This window comes from Euprymna scolopes, chromosome 21 (genome assembly GCF_053919585.1).
Source record: "Euprymna scolopes isolate OS-2025 chromosome 21, ASM5391958v1, whole genome shotgun sequence".
In the NCBI taxonomy this organism is placed as follows: Eukaryota; Metazoa; Mollusca; class Cephalopoda; order Sepiida; family Sepiolidae; genus Euprymna; species Euprymna scolopes.
This window is the reverse complement of record NC_136502.1, coordinates 78,847,142-78,867,627: the sequence shown is the minus strand read 5'-3', so window position 1 is coordinate 78,867,627 and position 20,486 is coordinate 78,847,142. Positions and strand designations below refer to the sequence as shown.

The window sequence follows — 20,486 nt, the reverse complement described above, 5'->3', positions numbered from 1 at the left end:
TTCTGTGTAGCTTAATTGCCATATATATTTTCATAACTTACTACATATATATATATATATATATATATATATATACATTTTATTCTGTTAAAAAAATAGAAAAAATTATAGCCTGTTAACTTAGAACGAGTGCCAAATTTCTATAGTAAATGCAGTACTATGGTGACTAATCCCTATTAGTTTCCAACTAAGCATCAAACGGATCCTATAAAACTCTACTATAATATTATAATGTTTACTACATCTTATCATAACAAGGATCTATACAAAATTTCAGCAATGTCAGCCTAGTAGTTATTAAGAAAAACTGGAACAGACAAAGAATATATATATATATATATATATATATATATATATATATATATATATATATATATATATATATATATATATAACCGTGTTTGAAAAATTCTGCACGTGCGTAATTACATAAAAACCTTAAAACAAAGCCATGAAAGCTATTTTTAATCGACGATTTTTTGGCGTATCATTCAACCACTACCGTGGTTGAATATATGCTTAAGTCCGAAATTGAATGAATCGAGACACATTCAAACCCCCACCACTAATTCGGTTCGCAACCAAATTTCAAACAGGTTATATAGTTGGATAGAACACCTCATTAGTTACATTTTGAAAATTTTTTTTCGAAAATTGGTTCAGTAGAAAAAAAGTTACAAAATATGTGGCTTCACAAACAGGAGAGTAAGTACATAAGTGACTAACGCTTTTTTTATTTTGCATAACTTTTTTTGTATATAAATATATTTTACTGCGATTTGGCCAATATGACATGTTAGTGTAACGGTTGGAATACCGGGGGTTGGTGGAAAGATTTTAGGTTCAATCCCGTGTATCGTTTTTTTTTATAATTAAAAAACCGAACTTTTTTTTAATAACTAATTTATTTTTAACTCTCCTTATGATTTTATAGCAAAAAATGGTGAATTTATCGATTAAAAATATTAGTGAATTCTATGATATACATATTCTTTGAATGAACTCAAATTTTTCGTTATCATATTTGATGAAAAATGTAATCCCATTTTGGCAATGCGTCTGACCAATGATGCTTTTGAACCCGCGACCAGCACTGCGATGTCATCAGCATCAGCCTGGGCATAAATATTCCTATTTTTAAACTCCTTTTAAAGAGGATTCAGCATACAGTTCCATAGTAAAGGTGATAAAATCCCACTTTGGGGGTTTCATTTAACTACTTCCCTTTTAACAGTTGCCCTCAGTAGTTCTACTTGAACTGTTCTGTGCCTCACCATATACTCAATCCATCGGATGAGTACTGGTGGCACATTGAGTTCTCATAGCGACTTGAACATACTACTGAAGGGTATGTTGTCAAAAGCTCCAACGATATCTAAAAAGACACCGAGTGCCATATTCTTTTTTGTTAGTTTATGCTCTATACAGATCACGAATTCATTAACCGCAGTCAAGGTAGAGATCCTGGCTCGGAACTACTGTGATTGAATGATAAATATTGCATAAATGTGTGTTTGAGAGCTAATTTTTTTTGACAATCATTAATAAATATTATAAATTTATATATTAATACAATAGCAATGCCTGGAAAAATCATGGATTATATGGAAAAATGCGCGCATGAAAAGTAATATTCTTAAGATTTTATTAAACCTGGAAAAGTAAAGGACAAGAAATTCAACCTGGAAAAGTAAAGAACAAGATATTCTAGTAAAGTAAAAAATAAGAATTTTTTAGACTTAAAATATTGCAGCTAAAAATAAAATTTGAATATTGATAAATATTTTATTTATTATTTGCATATGTTGTTGTTTATTGTTGAGTTATAAAGAATTAAATGATCCTAATTATGATATAATAAAATTATTAATTTTTATGTAAATTATAAAATTATTAATTCCATCTACTAACTAACTAACTAATGAATTAATTTTATTCAAACAATTTTCACTACATAAATATATGCAAATAATAGGGGGGAAATAAGTTCAATCCAGCGACTGACACCCTTTCTAACTCAACAATAAACAACAACATATGCAAATAATAAATAAAATATTTATCAATATTCAAATTTTATTTTTAGCTGCAATATTTTAAGTCTAAAAAATTCTTATTTTTTACTTTACTAGAATATCTTGTTCTTTACTTTTCCAGGTTGAATTTCTTGTCCTTTACTTTTCCAGGTTTAATAAAATCTTAAGAATATTACTTTTCATGCGCGCATTTTTCCATATAATAAAATATGCAAATAAAAACAAAACTAAATCCTTTCTGCTTTTTTTTTCATTGGCATTTTACGAATTTTATTTGTATTTTTTATTGCAAGTTGAAATTGTTCTCAAACAGAAACAAAACAAAGGTTTACGATTTAATGTCTTTTATATATTCTAATGGTTAAAAAAAAAACAACAAAATTACTCAAATCAGCTTGCCCATACGGGTGGCCAGTTAGTCACGCCTAGTTCAAATTCTGTGCAAGTACTAAGTTTTGTTTTGAAAAGGTCTCACCGTTAAATATTACTTAAGTTATTGTTTCCCGATATTTTTAGGGTTGTTAGCACACACACACACACACACACACACACACACACACACACACACACACACACACGCACAGGGTGGTCATGTACACTGCACACCCTCCTTGTATTTTTTCAACAGATTACACCCCTTTTTTCGTATTATTTTCGTGGATGTGCATTCAATTTTTGCGCATTTGTACATTAATTCTGTATACTTAATATTCCATAGCTAGCTATAACATATACTGACCCAACGAGTCGCAGGTAGTCTAGCATATATATATATATATGTATGTATATATATATATATATATAATGTTCAGAATGTGAGAGATTATATAATTATTTCCACAGCCAAACAACGTCACAGCCCGCAAGAGCCATGACAGCCAACAAACCAGAAGTCCAAGACTCGAGTTTCGCCTTCATTTGGGCTTATCAGTTGGACATATCCTAACCCATGATTCGAAACCCGAGCCTCTTGCATATGAGGCAAGCACTCTGCCAACTGAGCAAATGCCCCGCACACAAGAAATTCTATTAACTAACACAGATTAAGCAAACCGCTTGAAACCCGACAGTGGAATGAACCTACTTCATCTTGACAAGCGAAGCAATCATCCAACCAGCTCATAACCCCAAATCGATGTTTCTTGTTGAATTTCTTGTGTGCGGGGCGTTTGCTCAGTTGGCAGAGTGCTTGCCTCACATGTAAGAGGCTCAGGTTTCGAATTCCAGGTTCGGATATATCTAATTGATTAGTCCAAATGAGGACGAAGCTCGAGCCATGGACTTCCGGTTTGTTGGCTGTCATGGTTCTTGTGGGCTGCGAGGTTGTTTGGCTGTGGAAATAATTTTATATATATATTTAAATATTAAAATGACAAAAAATGTGTAGTTAGATATTTTAAAAGTTGATTATAATCATCAAGTGTTTAAGACAAGAAAAAAGATATGAGAATGTCTTTTAATCCATTAAATTTTTAGAATTTATCCTGATTAAAACGCACCTGAAGAATATTGGAGGTTACATCAGCCGAAACGTTGTGTGAATAACATCCATAATGAGAACAGTAATCCAAATGATCTAACTAATACAAACAAAGATTGTTGAACATTCAAGACCAACTGGGTGGACAAGTTAGACATAGACTGGAGTTTTTTTGTACCAAATATGGTAAAAATACAGAAAGAGTTATATCAATGATTCTATGAGTGACATTTGTTTGATGACTTTATGAGGACTTTGGGAGCATTGGGCGAGTATGGATTAACACAATAGCTGATATTACTTTAAGGTTCACTTTAGTTACAAAGTACATACCTATAAACTTATTAATTAATTGTTATATTTCACGTTCATCTTCGTCGCCAACTGTTATATTTCACGTCCATCTTCGTCGCCAACTGTTATATTTGCAGGTTGAACCAACTAACGTATAAGGCAATACAAATGAAGACTCAACAAACAAAGGTAGATCAATAAGAAGTGTATTAGAAAAAGTATATTCACAGTATATTTACATAATGGTTGTCAAGTAAGAGAGTCTTGGCTGGAGAACATATCTACTCTCGGCTCAGCCTTCGGTGGCTTCTGGTTAACACACACTCAGACTAACTGAGTCTTGTTATTTATGTGTAATATTATCCACATATGCAAATGAGTGGGTGCCACCACAACATTAATTTATAAATATTAGAAGATATTAAGAGCTTAAAGCATACAAAATTTTATATAAATGGATGAATTTATCATTAAAGAAGCCCAAAAAAGAGTTGATATACTGTAAAACAAAACAATCGAACTCTAATAGTGTCACTAAACAGGCTAGACTATAATCGTCTGTATAAGAGTCAAGCACGTCCTAGAATGGAGTACTGTTTCCCCATCTGGGCAAGAGTTGCCTTGACAGAGTTTAAACCAGTTTCGAAAGCTGGCAGGTGATACCCTTTTCTCTTCCCTGCAAGCTCTTTCCCACAGAAGAGACGTTGCTAGTCTGTCTTGGCTCCATCGTTGTTTTCATAGTGACTGCTCATCTGAGCTACAATGTCAAACTTTCACAAAAAACATGCGTCTAGCTACAACCACTTATCAACAGTTCCCGCCACTCTCTATCTGTGCGTAAATCTAAACATGGATTCCATGAACAAAGCTTCTTTCCTAGAACTACTGGCCTATGGAACTCTGTTCCGCTGGTCTTCTTTCCAGCTGACTACAATATGGTTGTTTTAAAGTCCAATGTAAACAAGTTCTTGGTGAGCCGTCCCTTTAATAAAATTATAGTAAATTCCCACTGATAATAATTACTTCACTGTTGTTCTGATAACTTCCATTAACCCTTATCCTCGAGTGGCCTTTGAGCCTTGATAACTGGTTACACCCTTGTAAAAAAATATCGAAAAGAAAATGAAACAATGAGAGTTGGAGAAATTTACTGCTATTATTTCTAATTGACGACAGAAAAAAACCATTTCACTAAATCTGGTTATCTCCCTTGATTTCAATTATTTAACCTCTTTCATATTTTTATATTTTCCCCTGAGTCCCGATTGCAGATTCTTCAGCAGCCAAATAAGACGAGCTTAAAGGCATAAAACTTCTTTTTTTTTTTTTAAATTATGTTTTTTAAAGTGGGTTGGTGATAAAGCAAAAAATAAATAAATGATGGAAGAATCTATCAACGCAATGAGAATGGAAACAGCTGGGTAAAATTTGCTTTATTCAAATATGTAACTTCGTTTGTAGGCTTTTATTGGAAAGAACAAAACTGGTTGAAAGAATTTCTGACGATACACAAAGAGAAACAAAGCCAAAAGACGAAACAAAACAAAATAAAAGAAAGTAAAAATTGGAAAATAGATTTTTCAAAAAATAATAAGCCCTACTTTTAGAAGAATCCATATTTGAGGCTTTGAAACCTCTTGATCCGTACATACCTTTTTAATTGACCCCGGTCTCACACAGCCACCTATCGTCTGCTCTCGACTGTTGAGATTGGGAATTTGCCAAGAAAGATGGTGCGGTTGGTATCCAACATGGATGAAGAGAGAAAAAGCTAAGAGCAAGAGGAAAGGGCGAAACTAACGGAGAAGAGATGGAATAAAGGATGCAGTGGGAGGGGAAGAAATAATAAAGATGGCAAATGATGAAACAAACAAATCCTAAAGAGGAAGATGAGATTAGAGAAAAATTAACGTAGAAGTGGATGGAAAAGAAATCTTTAAAAATGAAAGAAAAAATATGAAAAAAAGGAAGATAAAATAGTAAAACTGTCACGAGAAATAAAAAAAAGAGTAAAAAGGTCGCATCTCAAATTGAAAAAGACCACATTCAAATTAAAAAAAAGAAAAATTTAGTGTTTCACATAAAATTATGCTCCTGTGGAAATAATTAATTAAGGGGGTTAAAATTATGCCATCTCCTAATCCAATTAGTCATTTTGAGTGACCAATAAGATGTTTTAAAAAAAATTTATTCCAAACTTGTATGGAATTTACTCATAATTATCTTGGTTAAAGTTGAGAACAAGTTACATGAATTATAAGTGATTGGCAATGAATACCAACATTGATAGTGGATTGATTAAAGAAAGGAGTTGCAATTAGAATAAGAATAAAATTTGTTATTTTATAATTAAATATTTTAAATTTGGAGTTGAGCCGTTTATTAAGCTTGAAGTTGAACGACTTCTCATGTCTAGAGTTAAGCCTCTTTTTAAATTTTAACTTTTATATTGTTTGGAATTGAACTATTTACGAGATGGCTTCAATAAGTTTCCAGACTTTTTTCATAGTTACACTTTTATTGATAGTCTATATATCTATAAAAGTGAAAGTATATGTCTATCTGTGTGTCTGTGTGTGTACATTTCGCTACGCATTAACTCTGTCAATTTTAAGTCTACAGACTCGCAATTTGATATACAGGGTACTGAGATTTGGGAAAATCGATGTGATTGGTATTTGGACAGAAATTTGGCGATTAAGTGGTCAAAGTTCAACGATTTAACCCTTGAGAACTCTACCAAACTCCTCCGACAATTTTTGGTCTAAACACTTGAAACTTTAGATATAGGTTCCTTGGACATGTATCTAACTTAATAACTTTATTTAAGCCCAAAGCAGTAAATTTTAAGGGGTCATAATAAAGGTCAAAGTTAAAAAAATTTACCATTTTTTTTTTTTTGCTCAACATACATCTCCAAATACCCGGGCAACGCCGGGCACCCATGCTAGTATATACATAAAACTCTAGTCTACTTTGAAGTAATATCTTCCGGCTGCAATGCACTTGTTGTACCGTACATTCTGGAAGGCCCAATGGAAGTGCTCTTACATGAGCATGTCAATGACCCTCATTAGAGCCTCTTTCATCTTTTCAATTGTCTCATAACTACAGCCTCTGAGGTTTTACTTGAGCTTAATTTTAGAGCTGAGCTGCTTCTTAAATCTAGTATCAAGACTGTTTTTAAATTTGGAGCAGAGACAGATGCTAAATTTTGAGTAAAACTTTTTAGTAGAGCTTGTTTTTAAATTTCGAGTAGAGCTTTGTTTTGAATTGAAATTGCATATATCGATGTAACTATTCCAAACAGGTGCCACCCGGGACACCTTTTCTTGCCTCGATAAAGTAAAAATTCAACACTAATGGGAGATGATCTTTTCTATTTTCTACGGCCTCTTGCACACAGAAGAGATGTTGCTCACCTAGTAAATAAAAAAAAAAACAAAAAAAAAACAGAATTTCCATAAACAAAGTTTCTTTCCAATAATATCCCCTCAGAATACAAGCAGAATACAATGAGTTTGCTTCCAAGCTGATTAAAAGACGATTGCCTTTAAGTCTAATGCAAACAGATATTTGTTGAGCTGTATTTTTGGATAATCAATTATTCATCTTGATAATCTTCAGTCCATTCTTACCTATTGTTCTCAATCCTCTTGTTGTGGCGACCATTGTTCAGCTGACAATTTCTCTAATCTTTATCTTCGAGTAACACCCGAATCTTGAAGATAGTCTATTAATTAAATTGTTATTTTTTAATGTTTAACTTGAAAAATTATTTTCCATTGGAAATTATATATTTGATTTCAATCTGAAGAACAAAACAAAACAAACAAAAAGTAAAATATTGATTTGCAGTGGGGATAAATCTTTTTCCAAACAGAAATATCTAACAAGAGAAACCTATGAATCGGCTTTGCCCGAAAAAACTTGAAAAGCACAAGAAGTTCACGCTCTCACCATTAAACCTCACATAAACAATTTTACCCCATAAAAAATATATATATAGTTATAAATATTAGGCAGACACTTCATCAATAATAATGACCATTTAAACGTTTGTATTAGAGCATATGGTTATAGTCAAGATTGTCTACTTTTTTTTACTTCCCATTTATGCTGTCCATTTGTCTGTACAATAAAACATTGTCAAGTGGATAATACAATTATTCTCAACACGAAGAAAAGGGAGACTTACACGTTATCTGAGAGAAAGGTATTCGTTAATCAGAAGGAACCACATCTTGCTTGTCACCATCGTCTCCTCTGCGGATCAGAAACTGGAAGTACAAAAAAGAGCAGATAATCTATATAATTATAAAACTCAAATGACCTTGTAACGGGTGTTGTAACTCAACATCCGGTTTACGACTTCCAGTTGCGCATGCGTGCATAAACATAAACCCATAAAAGCGTGAACAAATAAACACAAATCGCTGGACTGTTTTCGTTCGAACAAACGGACGTTCTTAGAAAAGCGAATATCTTTTTTTTTTTTTTTTTTTTTTTTTTTTTACAAAGGCATCACCACATTATCAAGGCCCAGAGGCCACTCAAGGATAAGGGTTAAAGAGTGTACAGTAGAAATTGGTCAATATAGTAATCATTAGTAATGAAAATTTGGTAAATTTAATAACTTATATGGAACGGCTCATCAAGAACTTATTTACTTTAGACTTGAAGACAACCATATTGTAGTCAGCCGGAAAGCAGGAAAACGGAAGACAATTCCACAGGCGTGCAGTTCTAAGAAAGAAGCTTTGTTCATGGAATCTACGTTTAGGTTTAGGCACAGATAAAGAGTGGGGGAAATTATTGATAGTGTTTACAGCTAGACGAGTGTTTCTTGTGAAAGTTTGGCGAGGGGGGACCATAGATTGAAGCTCAGTTGAACACTTTCCATGAAAATAACGATACATCAGAGACAAACTCGCAACATCTCTTCTGTGAGATAGAGGTTGCAAGGAGGAGAAAAGGACATCTCCTACGAGGCTACGAAGTCTATCTTGAACTCTATCAAGGCAGGACAAGTCCTTTCTAGCAGCTCCTGCCCAGATGTGGCAACAGTATTCCATCCTTGGACGTACCTGGCTCTTATATAGGTAGAGAATAGCATCAGCAGTGAGATATCTACTGGATCGATAGAAAGATCCCACCATTTTTCCAGCGGCCTTGGCAACAGATTTGATATACGTGTTCCATTTAAGATCAGGAGTAATGGTCAAGCCCAGAAGCTTGTCAAAACTTGAGGCCTCCTGAAGACGAGAGCCATTCATTTCAATTGATGACAAATGTGGATTAGAATGTTGATGATGTAAAGAGAGAAGCTTGGTTTTAGATGCATTAAAAGTAACCAACCACTCCTTTCCCCATTGTACTACGTGCTCAAGATCAGAGGAGAGAGAATTGGAGAGAACTTGGTCGTTTACTGTCTTAGATGTGGTACCATAAATGGTAGTGTCGTCAGCATAAATGTCTACAAATGATGTAAGGATATGATTTGGAAGATCATTAATGTAGATCAGGAAAAGGGTTGGGCCCAGGATGGATCCCTGAGGGACACCGGCATTAATACTGTGAGCTTCTGATTTTTGCCCCTCAACTACTACTCTTATGAACCTATCAGAAAGAAATGATTTAATAATTGAGAAGACTTTTCCAACTATACCATAGCTAGCGATCTTATGAAGTAAACCTTTATGCCATACCCTATCAAAGGCTTTAGATATGTCAAGAGCAATTGCCCTAGAAAGATTGCCACCGTCGAGAGATTTGCTAATCCTATGCGATATAACTGTAAGGACATCTGCTGTAGACCTAGCAGAACGGAAACCATATTGAGTGTCACTAAGAAGGTTATTTTTGTTGAGATGTTTGATTACTTCTGTATTTAACACAGATTCTAGCAACTTACTCATGACGCACAGGAGACTTATTGGCCTGTACTGAGAGGGGGATGAGCGATCACCTGAATTCTTAAATACAGGGCATACTGATGAGATTTTCCAGGGAGATGGGAAACTATTCTCCTTAAGACAACGTTTAAACAGTTTTGTAAATATGGGCGCTAATTCAGGTTGAAGTTTTTTGAGTACTATAATTGGAATACCATCAGGGCCAGTTGCTTTACTCGAATCAAGGTTTTTGATTAGCTTCGCAACATCACGTACAGATATACGTATATCACATAGCGTGTTTTCTGATACAGGAGGAAATATTGGAGGTTGGCAGTCTTGGTCGCAAAGGGTAGAATTAGCTGCAAAGTTCTTGACAAAGAGTTTGGCTTTGTCTGATGCTGACGAGATTACCTCAGGTCCATTGATAATAGTTGGGATGGAGCACACGCTTCTGTTCAGGATTCTGTTTGCTATTTGCCAAAACTGGTGGGAACCAAGCCGCTGCTCAGCTACTTTGGACTTAACAGATTGAGCATACAACACACTTGCGTTCCTTATTACTTTCTTACAATGGCTGCTGGCAGTCCTGAAAACGGCTTTAGTTTCCATACATCTATTACGTTTGAAGCTGTGGAAAAAGTGATTTCTGTGCGCAATGGCAGCAGCACATTCTGGAGAGAACCATGGCTGGCTGTTAGGTTTTTGCTGAAACTTTTTAGAGGGTATGAAATGGTCAATACCTACAATTAACCATTCAGTTAGGTCTAATACTATAGAGGACACATCCTTTTTAAACATGGAATGCAGAGGTAGATCAGATATAAATGTACGGAAGCTATCCCAGTCAGCCTTAGTGTATCGATATACTGTACTTAAATTTATTGAATAAAAAAACTTCAAGATATGGGAAACAACGCAAAACGTGATTACAAATTATGCATATAATCATCGACCTGTTTCATATATACGCTATATATTATACTAAATAATCACCGGAACAATAAAACGTATTGTTTCACTGTGTACGTTTTCAGCATCCCAATTTTGTTTCGCGTGTAAATCATCCAAATAAACAATTGTTAATACTTTCTGCTTTTTTTGCATCGTTCATTTCCGTATTATGTTTAAGTTATTTTAACGCAATTTTCTTACGAATAAATCTACTTTAACCCGTTGACCACCATAAAAGCATTTTACAATGGCGATTTACCCACTGCCTTCCTCTTTTTTCATTTATTCTCCATTTTTTAATACACCTTTCTTAAAAAACATCCATACATTTTCTTCTACACTACCAACATAAATAAATAACCTCGAAAATACGTTTATTTTTAATTGCGTTGCAAATAAATAATCAATGCAACAATAAAACATATTGTGCTACTGTGTACGTTTTCAGCGTTCCGATTGTTTTTTTTTTCGTGCCCTAATTAAAATATATATCAAAATTTGAATTTAACTTTAAGTATTATGGTATCTGTTCAGTGTACATTTACCTATAAGTATGGCAAACCACTTATAATTCAATGGCTGTAAGATTTTTTTTCCAAAATAAACAATTATAAACAGAACGACTAATAGAAATCTTTCTTTTTTCATTTTAATATACTTTCATAGAAGTGTTTCTGTTATGTCACAAAAAAACTATTTTCTTTACGTCACAAGTGTAACGCTCATGCATTTATTTATTTATTTATTTATTTTTTTTACAAAGGCATCACCACATTATCAAGGCCCAGAGGCCACTCAAGGATAAGGATTAAAGAGTGTACAGTAGAAATTGGTCAATATAGTAATCATTAGTAATGAAAATTTGGTAAATTTAATAACTTATATGGAACGGCTCATCAAGAACTTATTTACTTTAGACTTGAACACAACCATATTTATTCCATAGCTAATATAACATACTGACCCAACGGGTCACGCGTAGTCTAGTCTTAACTATAACTGAACATCCTTGCAGCAAGGATTTGGTTATTTTTATATATAAAAAGCATTTTTCAGAGGAAAAAGAAATGATTTTAAATAATCGTATCTATATGATGTCTCTTATCATTGTAGAGTGTACCAGTCAAGGGAAAATTCGGATAGCTTTAGATCATTCATCTCGAAAATTCCTCCATATTCTATTTTCAGAAATATGCGACTGTTTAACCGTTGTTATTGAAAGTTTCATATCTTTTAAATCATACCAATAAAAATAAATCGCTAGCCATTGTTCACTCACGAATTTGCTGCTGCCATAGCTCATAGAAAACATTTTAATCTTTATCAATAAAATAAATGCCCTGAAACTAAAACTACTTTTAAAATTGCCTGCAACAATTGCAAATGAGTTATAAGAAGTTTTTGGGATGAGGATTGATTCTTCGTATTATTTGGATTCTTCAGACTACTGTTCTTATCTTGAGTGTTATTTGCACAACGTTTCAGTTGATGTAACCTCTGATCTTCTCTAAGTGTATCGGGAATCTTCATGGAATTTCAAATGGAATCCTTTATTTAATTCCCGGTTATAGCATTCCGACTGCCATGACTGGTTCTAAGTATTTTGCGATCGTATTTTAAGTCACCCACACTGAGGATTTAATCTTCAACCTTCAGATGACGGTTACTTTTATGAGTGAAATTTTCCAAGTACTCTAACCACTGTGTAATAGACCAGTTACATTCGCCAAAACATTGGATGAGAACCGTGGTCCGAAGAAACCAAAGAGTACAAAAGAGTCCTATGCTGAATCTGCTAAAAAAAATCTGCTAAAATCAGAATTGTTGAGTAGAGGTTTGGTCCTAACAAGTTTTGGAAAATAATAAACAGATTACTTAACAGATGTAAGTGTGTGTGTTTAATTTTTACTAAATTGGTGGCCAACTATTAAAACAAAAAGCCAAGCGAGGGTAAGGGTTAATGAGATGGAATGATTATCAGTTGCAAGAAGAATAACATCGTGAGAGGATTGAACTGATAGTGGTTCATAACAGAATTCTCTTAATATTAGTTTTGTAAAAGATCATGTTGTAATCTGCAGGGAAGTAATGGTAATGTGTTCCATAGATGAGATGCCCGTGCAAACAAGCTGTGTCTGCAGAAATCCAGCCTGGTACTAGGCACATGGTGGGAAACAGAAAATGGTGACATTAAACATATGAAAACCTGGATCGGAACTCATGAATACAGAAATGAAGTAAAATCTTGTTCTTCATATAATAATATTAAACAAAAACGAAGAAACATAAAACCATTTCCAAAAATTTTTTTTCTATTGTCTGACGTCAATGCCACCTAAATATACACCAGTAATTTTGCTGTTGACTACAAAATAATGTAAATTTAATATACTAGCATTTCAGCCCGGCGTTGCCCGGGTGTTTGGATGCGTTTCTAGTGTAGAATATTAGATTCCAGATTTGCTTGCTAATTTGAATCATTCATCACATCCAATTTACATCATTTTTAGCTATTTAACTCTATATTAACTTTGGCCTTACAATAAAGAACCTTTATTTTTCCAGAATGCGTTTTCCTCTCAGCCACATTTAAGACGTGATAGTAAAACTCTATTCCTCTGAAGAAATCCCTGTATAGGATCCAGCCTTTTATTTAATATTTCTTCTTTAGAAATCACTATGTAGAAGGCTTCCAGTAAAAACAGATTGCACCTTTTTGATTTTCCAGGTCTATACTTACTACCCTTATCTACTACTAACCATTTTACTTAAAAATTTATTTTGTTTCTATGAAGTTCCCTGACCCAATCACCTAATGCAGTTGTGTTCCTCTTTTTATTTCTAATGATCAGTGGCGGCTCGTGCCTGGAGCTGTGGAACTGCAGCACCCCCAATCATTTCTACTTAATATTATCGATACACGGTAAAAATAATACGTTTATTTTTTCCTTTCTATGTGATAATATATCATATCAATAACAATAATAATGTATATATATATATATATATATATATATATATATATATATATAATCCTGAAGCTTAATGTCGATAACTGTCCCCATATTCATATAAGTATAAAAGTAAAACTTTGCTTGGAGCTGCCAAATTCACAGTTACACATTCTTAGCGAAGTTCGCTTATACGCATGCGCGCTTCAGACGGCGAATGAAAGCTAAATTGGAACTGTCGTTTTAGCAGTTCCAAACGCTCGTGAAAACCGGTGTTTGCTTGTTTTCGCTTATATTATTATTTTTTTTAAAAGGCTTGCTTACAAATGTTTTGTTTTTATTATTATTAAAAATGTAAAGTGTTCTTGTAAATAAATATCCACCTTAAAAAAATCCTCACACTTTTAAATGCGATTTAAGCAGACAAAAATATACAATATGCGAAACTTTTTTTTTTTTAAATTAAAAGTGTTCGGGCTTTTTACCCGTAAAGCTACCAACGTAACTAATGTTATTTTTTCACGTACGGTTTATTTTGTTTGTGTCTTTATGTAGTTTGAAATCTATTCATTTTGTGGTAGTTAAACTTTACAGAATAAAAAAAAGATATTTACATTTTTTCTATAGAAAAGCGAAGAAAATTTTATTTTTTAAATACATTTTAGTTAAAAAATGTTTTTAAATGTTGCTCATAGTACAAACATGTAATCTTTTTTATTCTATATTTTATTTACAAAGTAAGTTTAGTTATAAACACATTTTTAAATTTTAAATAAAACTGTTATCCAATAAAACCATTTTTAAATGGTAAACTCCTAACTTTACAATCGTGTGCAAGCAAGTAAATTTCAAAGATTTTGTTTTTATGAAAAAATAAATTATTAAAAAATTGTAAATAAAATGTATTTAAAAAAATGTTTTTCGTTTGTTTGCCTGTGGAAAAGCCCATAAAATTTATTTAATCTGTAAAGTTTAAAAGAAATATATTTGTATATTTTTTTTATTACTCTGTAAAGTGTACAGAATTTAAAATAGTATTTTTTTTATTAAAATGTTTTTGCGTATTATCCCTTTTTCGACGGCTTATAATGGCGAAGTTAAAAAATATTTGTATTAAAAAAAGACAATTTTAATGGCAAGCTTATTTTGTTATACGCCTATTTTTAATTAACAACAAGCTTTTTATAAATAAAAACGTTTTTAAATAGTAAAACTATTTTCGTTGATAAAAATCTATTATCTAAAAGTTATAAAAGTACCATTCAACTCAGAACTTCCGGTTCAGTTGAATCGCAAAAAGAGAATAACGTAAACATTGTATTCCTTCTACCCTAATTAATATTCTACTGGGTTTGTATTACTGTACACATAGATTCAAAAAAGTTGTCAAAAAACAAATATATAACAAATAAATGTTATCAAAGGCAAGATAAGTTACTTTTCTACCTAACTGGATATATTTTTTGTGTTTTTATTCAGTGTAACATGTTTATTCAGCTCGAAAAACATGCAGTGTTTACCGATGTATTGGAAAATTCAAAATGGCGGCCGACTCTCTCTCTCGGAGAGGGTACGTTTGGGAAAAGGTATTATGAATAATAAACTAGACAAAATACTGTTAGAAATTCGCTCAATATATATTACCGTGACATAAGTTGACATATATTCGGTGTTTTTTTTAATAGTATTTTGTCTAGTTTATTATTTATGATATCTTTTCCCAAACTTACCCTCTCCGAGAGAGAGTCGGCCGCCATTTTGAATTTTCCAATACATCGGTAAACACTGCATGTTTTTCGAGCTGAATAAACATGTTACACTGAATAAAAACACAAAAAATATATCCAGTTGGGTAGAAAGTAACTTATCTTGCCTTTGTTAATGTTTATTTGTTCTATATTTGTTTTTTGGCAACTGTTTCGAATCTATGTGTACAGTAATACAAACCCATTCTACTAATAGACTGCCTAGTACTTACTTTTCCCAACACAATTGATATAAAAGAATTTAACCATGGCCTCCTTGCATCCCCAAGAAATAACTGCTGTGACGGTAAATGAACTTCAACAGATTGAGTTTTCACAGCTGCCTCTCCATGATAAAGTTGAAATTAAGAAAAGAGGCCGTTCAACGCCTGATATTCAAATATCTCAGCCAGGCATTAGCAACAACAAAGTGTATATTCGTAGCTTTAATTCTGACTGGTACCAACGGAAAAGTTGGCTTTGCGGCTGTGAACTAAAAAAGGCATTGTTCTGCTTTCCTTGTTTGTTGTTTGGGGGTGATGTAACGTGGACAAAAGATGGTTTCAGAACTATTAGCAAAATGAAAGATAGAACTGAAAAGCATGAGAAGTCAAAGAAGCACGTTGACAATGTAGTTTCCCTATCAATTTTGGGGACCGTAAATATTAAAGAAAAACTTAGTGAGGCCTACAGACTTTCAATTAATCATCATAACATGAATGTTAAGAAGAACCGTGAAATTTTATCTAAAATAATAGATTGTATTTTCTTTTGTGGGAACTTTGAAACTCCCTTACGAGGACATGATGAAAAAGATGATTCAGTAAATCCAGGTGTATTTAGAGGATTAATAAATTTTGCATGTAAATTAGATCCAGATTTAAAGAATCACTTAGAAACCAGTAGTGTCTTCAAAGGTGTTTCCAAGACCATTCAGAATGACATACTTGACTGTCTTTTACAAATATACCGTGATGAAATAAGGGCAGAAATTAGCAAAGCTTTCTTTTTAGCTGTCATGGCTGACGATACAACAGATGTGTCTGAACATACACAAATGATCATTGTTTTACGGTACGTCTTGGATGAAAAAATACTTGAACGCTTTTGGGGATTCTTTATTCCAGAAAACCAAACCGCTGATGGAATATCAAAATGTATTCTACAACAATTGGATATAATCCTTCAAGGGAATCGCCAAAAACTGATAGCTCAGACATTTGATGGTGCAAATGTCATGAAAGGCAAAAAAGATGGTGTTCAGGCGAAAATAAAAGCAGTTTATAGTAATGCACATTTCACTCACTGTTATGTGCATCAACTTAATTTAATAATGAGGAATGCAGCAAGCATTACACGAAATGCTAGAATATTTATCCCTAACATTTTGGCTATTCCGTCTTTCTTTTCTAGATCACCACAGCGTCTGTCCATTCTCAAGAAGCATCTGGATGTAAGCATTCCACGTCAGTCTGCCACAAGGTGGAACTTTAACATACGGACCATAAATAGAGTTCATGAAAATGTTCAAGCATAAAAAAAATGTCTCACTGAAATTCAGCCAACATCATATGTAGATGAAACCGTTGCAGAAGCGACAGGAATTCTGAAATATTTGAATGATGAAAATTTCATATTTTGGTTAGAGCTATTTCATCAAATTATGTCTCATGTTGAAATTATTTATAATCAAATGCAATCTCGGGAAATTAGCATATATAAAGTCAATGAATACATAGCAAATTTCAAAACTGCTATTTTAGAGATAAGAAACTCCAAATACTGTGAAAATCCTTCACAAACACCCAAGGCCGAAGCTAAAGAACTATGTGACTATATATCTGTTGATATAACGGACAGATATTCTTCAACTAAACATTTAATACTTGCTAAATTGTTTAACAAGAAAAGCTTTGCTAGTTTTAAGAAAGAACTACCTACAGAAGAGATATCCTTGACAACTGAAGCATATCCCATGATTGACAAACAAAAGCTTGAAACTGAGTTAGAAATATTTTATAGTAGGTCAGATATCCATGAGTATTGCAAAGTAATTGATCTCCTGAAATTTATTTTGGAAGACAATTTAAACGATGTTCTTAGTGAAATCACAAAACTCATAAAAATTATCTTGACAATTCCCATGACTACATCAGAGGCAGAACGTTGTTTTTCAACTCTGAAAAGAATAAAAACTTTTCTAAGGAGCACTATGGGCTGCGAAAGACTAAATGCACTTGCAGTGCTTTCAATTGAAAAAAAGTTCTTCAGCAGTCATTCAGAAGTAAAGGAGAAAATTATCAATCTTTTCTCACAAATTAAAACAAGAAGAATGGAATTTACTTTCAAATAAATATAATAAGTAAGATATTCCAAATATTTACATCTATTTAGAATTCCTTTAAGTTATTGTATTTTTATACGTGTGCATACGTATAAATTATGTATATTTTTATGTTTGTTTTATTTTTACACAATATTAAAACAATACGCATTTTTTTTAACAGCACCCCCACTAATCTTAGGCACGAGCCGCCACTGCTAATGATGATTCTTGTATCATCCCACCTTCTATCATTAACACCTTCTCTATTTGTTTCCATCTCCGGTTCATTTTTGAAGGATGTAACATGGTTTCTGTATCTTTCCTTAAAGATGCATTCCGTGGCTCCAAGATATACCTTCTTAATATTATCAGCCTTCAGACAAGCGGTTTCAATCCCACCCAAAGCGTGCCAGAGGTAATTGGTCAAAAATGTGGTGAGACGACAACAACTACGGATAGCAGTGATGGCTGAGAATGCAGTTAGGAGATTCGAAGTTCCTATCCGTCGCGCTTACCACCTGACGAAGGCCAGAGGAAGTTGGCCGAAACGTTGTGAACCAATAACAAAAAAAAAGATAAAAAAAAACAACTAATAAAGATGAGACTAATAGTCCGAAATAAAATAAAATTAACATATAATGCTCATCTCAAAAATAAAAAAATTCCAATTAAGGAACAATATATATATATTATCAGCCTTAATCTCACATTTGTATTTCTGAGGTTAAGCATTTGACATCCAACGGACAATTGCCAGGTATTTTGCAATTACAATTTCTCTCTAAAACCCGTTCAATCGATACTGATTTATTATTATCCCTTATTTTGCTTAATTTCCTGTTATTAGAGCTTATTTTAGTGTTGGCTAACTTGGCGTAGGTGGAGAAAGATAGTTTTCCTGAGTTCCTATTAATTATTTTTCTTAATCTATTCTCAGGTCGGAATTTTTTTAAATTATTCGGTAAAATTCCTAAGGTATATTGTTTTGGATATTCTCGCTAAACGGTGGATTAAACCAAACCTGTTTCTTTTATCTGTTTCTCTTATTTCTAGTACCCACCTCATCATTGCCTGTTTCACTGCTATTATTACTTTCCCTGTTTTCATCCCTTTGATCCTTATTAATGTATCCTTCCTTAACTTTCGGTTTCTTTCTTACTCTCATTGCCATGCTGTACGATATTGTGCAGTTAGGTTTGCTACTCTTACTGTTTGCACTCCTCTTGTAGTCTATTTTACTATGATATCCCGATCTATTAAGAACTCCATTGTAATATTCTTTGTTTTTATCAAAAAGACTTTCATTCTTTGAAAGCTCAGATATTCTTTTAGAAATGTTAGTGATAAATGCCTTCTTCATATATATATAAGGTATATAAGGCTCATGTAAAATTAAAAATGTTATCTATATCTGCACAGTATCAAAAACTCCAAATATACAAGAACCTATCAGCAGCCATAACTCAACTACCAGATTAAATAATAACACCAACTTAAATCAATCTACCGATCAATTACTAATCAACCCACCACATTATAATCCAACAATAGACCTAACGGAAAATAATCATAATAATCAAGAGGTAATATACATTGGTTCCACATCTGGCCCAATAAAACATAGAATTTCAACGCACAAACATTCTTTTAAAAATAACTCTCTATCAAACCAAACTACTCTATCCAACTATATTTGGCAACTAAAAAATAGCAATATTGCTTTCAACTTAAAATGGCAAATAATTGAGACTTGCAAATCATATAAACCAGGAGATAAATTTTGTACACTATGTACAAAAGAAACCCTAAAAATTTTAAAATATGAAGATATAAAAAGCACAACCAAACTAGTAAATTCAAGACACGAGCTTCTAACATGTAATCATAAACGTTGGTTTAAATTTAATAAATATAAACCACCTTAAATCATTAAAAATTACTCATTAGTAAAAATAGATTACAGTTTTTTTTTTATTTTTTTTTTTTTAATAAATTAAGTTAGCCCAATTACCGCCCTTAGACCCGTAAATCAAATAATAAATAAAGCCAACAACACATGACAATTATCTCCCCTTAAAAACTTGCAAAATAAATATTCTCTCTATATATATTAACTGTAGCGTCTTTAAATCAAAATACGCTAACGGAAACAATTTACTGCACGAGCGTCGCCCTTTTAAAATTCATCATTCAATAAAATAAAAAGCTATAGCAAACATCTAAATGACTACTTTAAACACAGTTCCTGATTTCAAAAAAAGAAAAACTAAAAGGTAACTATCTCTATATATTTTTAAATCAAATTTATTATGTAAATTCAAAAAATATATATTTTTTCTACTCATTTCTATCTCTAACCTATACTAATTTTCTTATAAATTTTAAATCCAAACTTTTTATTTCAATTTTTCAGATTCATCTGCCTTACTTTTAATGCTAGGTTTATTTTTGGTGTCTTTTAAATTCAATAGAAATCCTCCTAAATTTGCTGATGAGGAGACCGTGCTTACCAAAAAAACTATGTATAATTGTTCTACGTGACTTCATGTATACCACAAATAAAAAGCACGGATTTCCGAAACGATCGTACAGATAATTGACTTTGTTGTTGTTCCTTCTTATGAAACTGATTTTTAATTTAATTAAAATTTGATTTTTAAATTTTAAAATTTTTTTTAAATTTTAAAATTATAAATCACATTACTTAATATTGAATTAGCTCTAGGACATTTAACTATCGAGCTTATTATATATCTAAATTACAACGAGCATTTCCTGTATTTTAATTAAACTAGTAATTTCACTA

At 32.5% G+C, this 20,486-nt stretch overlaps 1 protein-coding gene across 1 annotated transcript in view; it reads right to left on the bottom strand.

Annotated features, from left to right (window-relative positions):
• The window catches only part of LOC145242521 (protocadherin beta-13-like), a 1,864,148-nt gene that overhangs the window by 1,446,281 nt on the left and 397,381 nt on the right, over window positions 1–20,486 (bottom strand). Inside the window, exon 3 of the mRNA XM_080105591.1 lies at window positions 8,009–8,090. The gene's annotated coding sequence lies outside the window, so the exon portion shown is untranslated. The remainder of the gene's footprint in view (window positions 1–8,008; window positions 8,091–20,486) is intronic.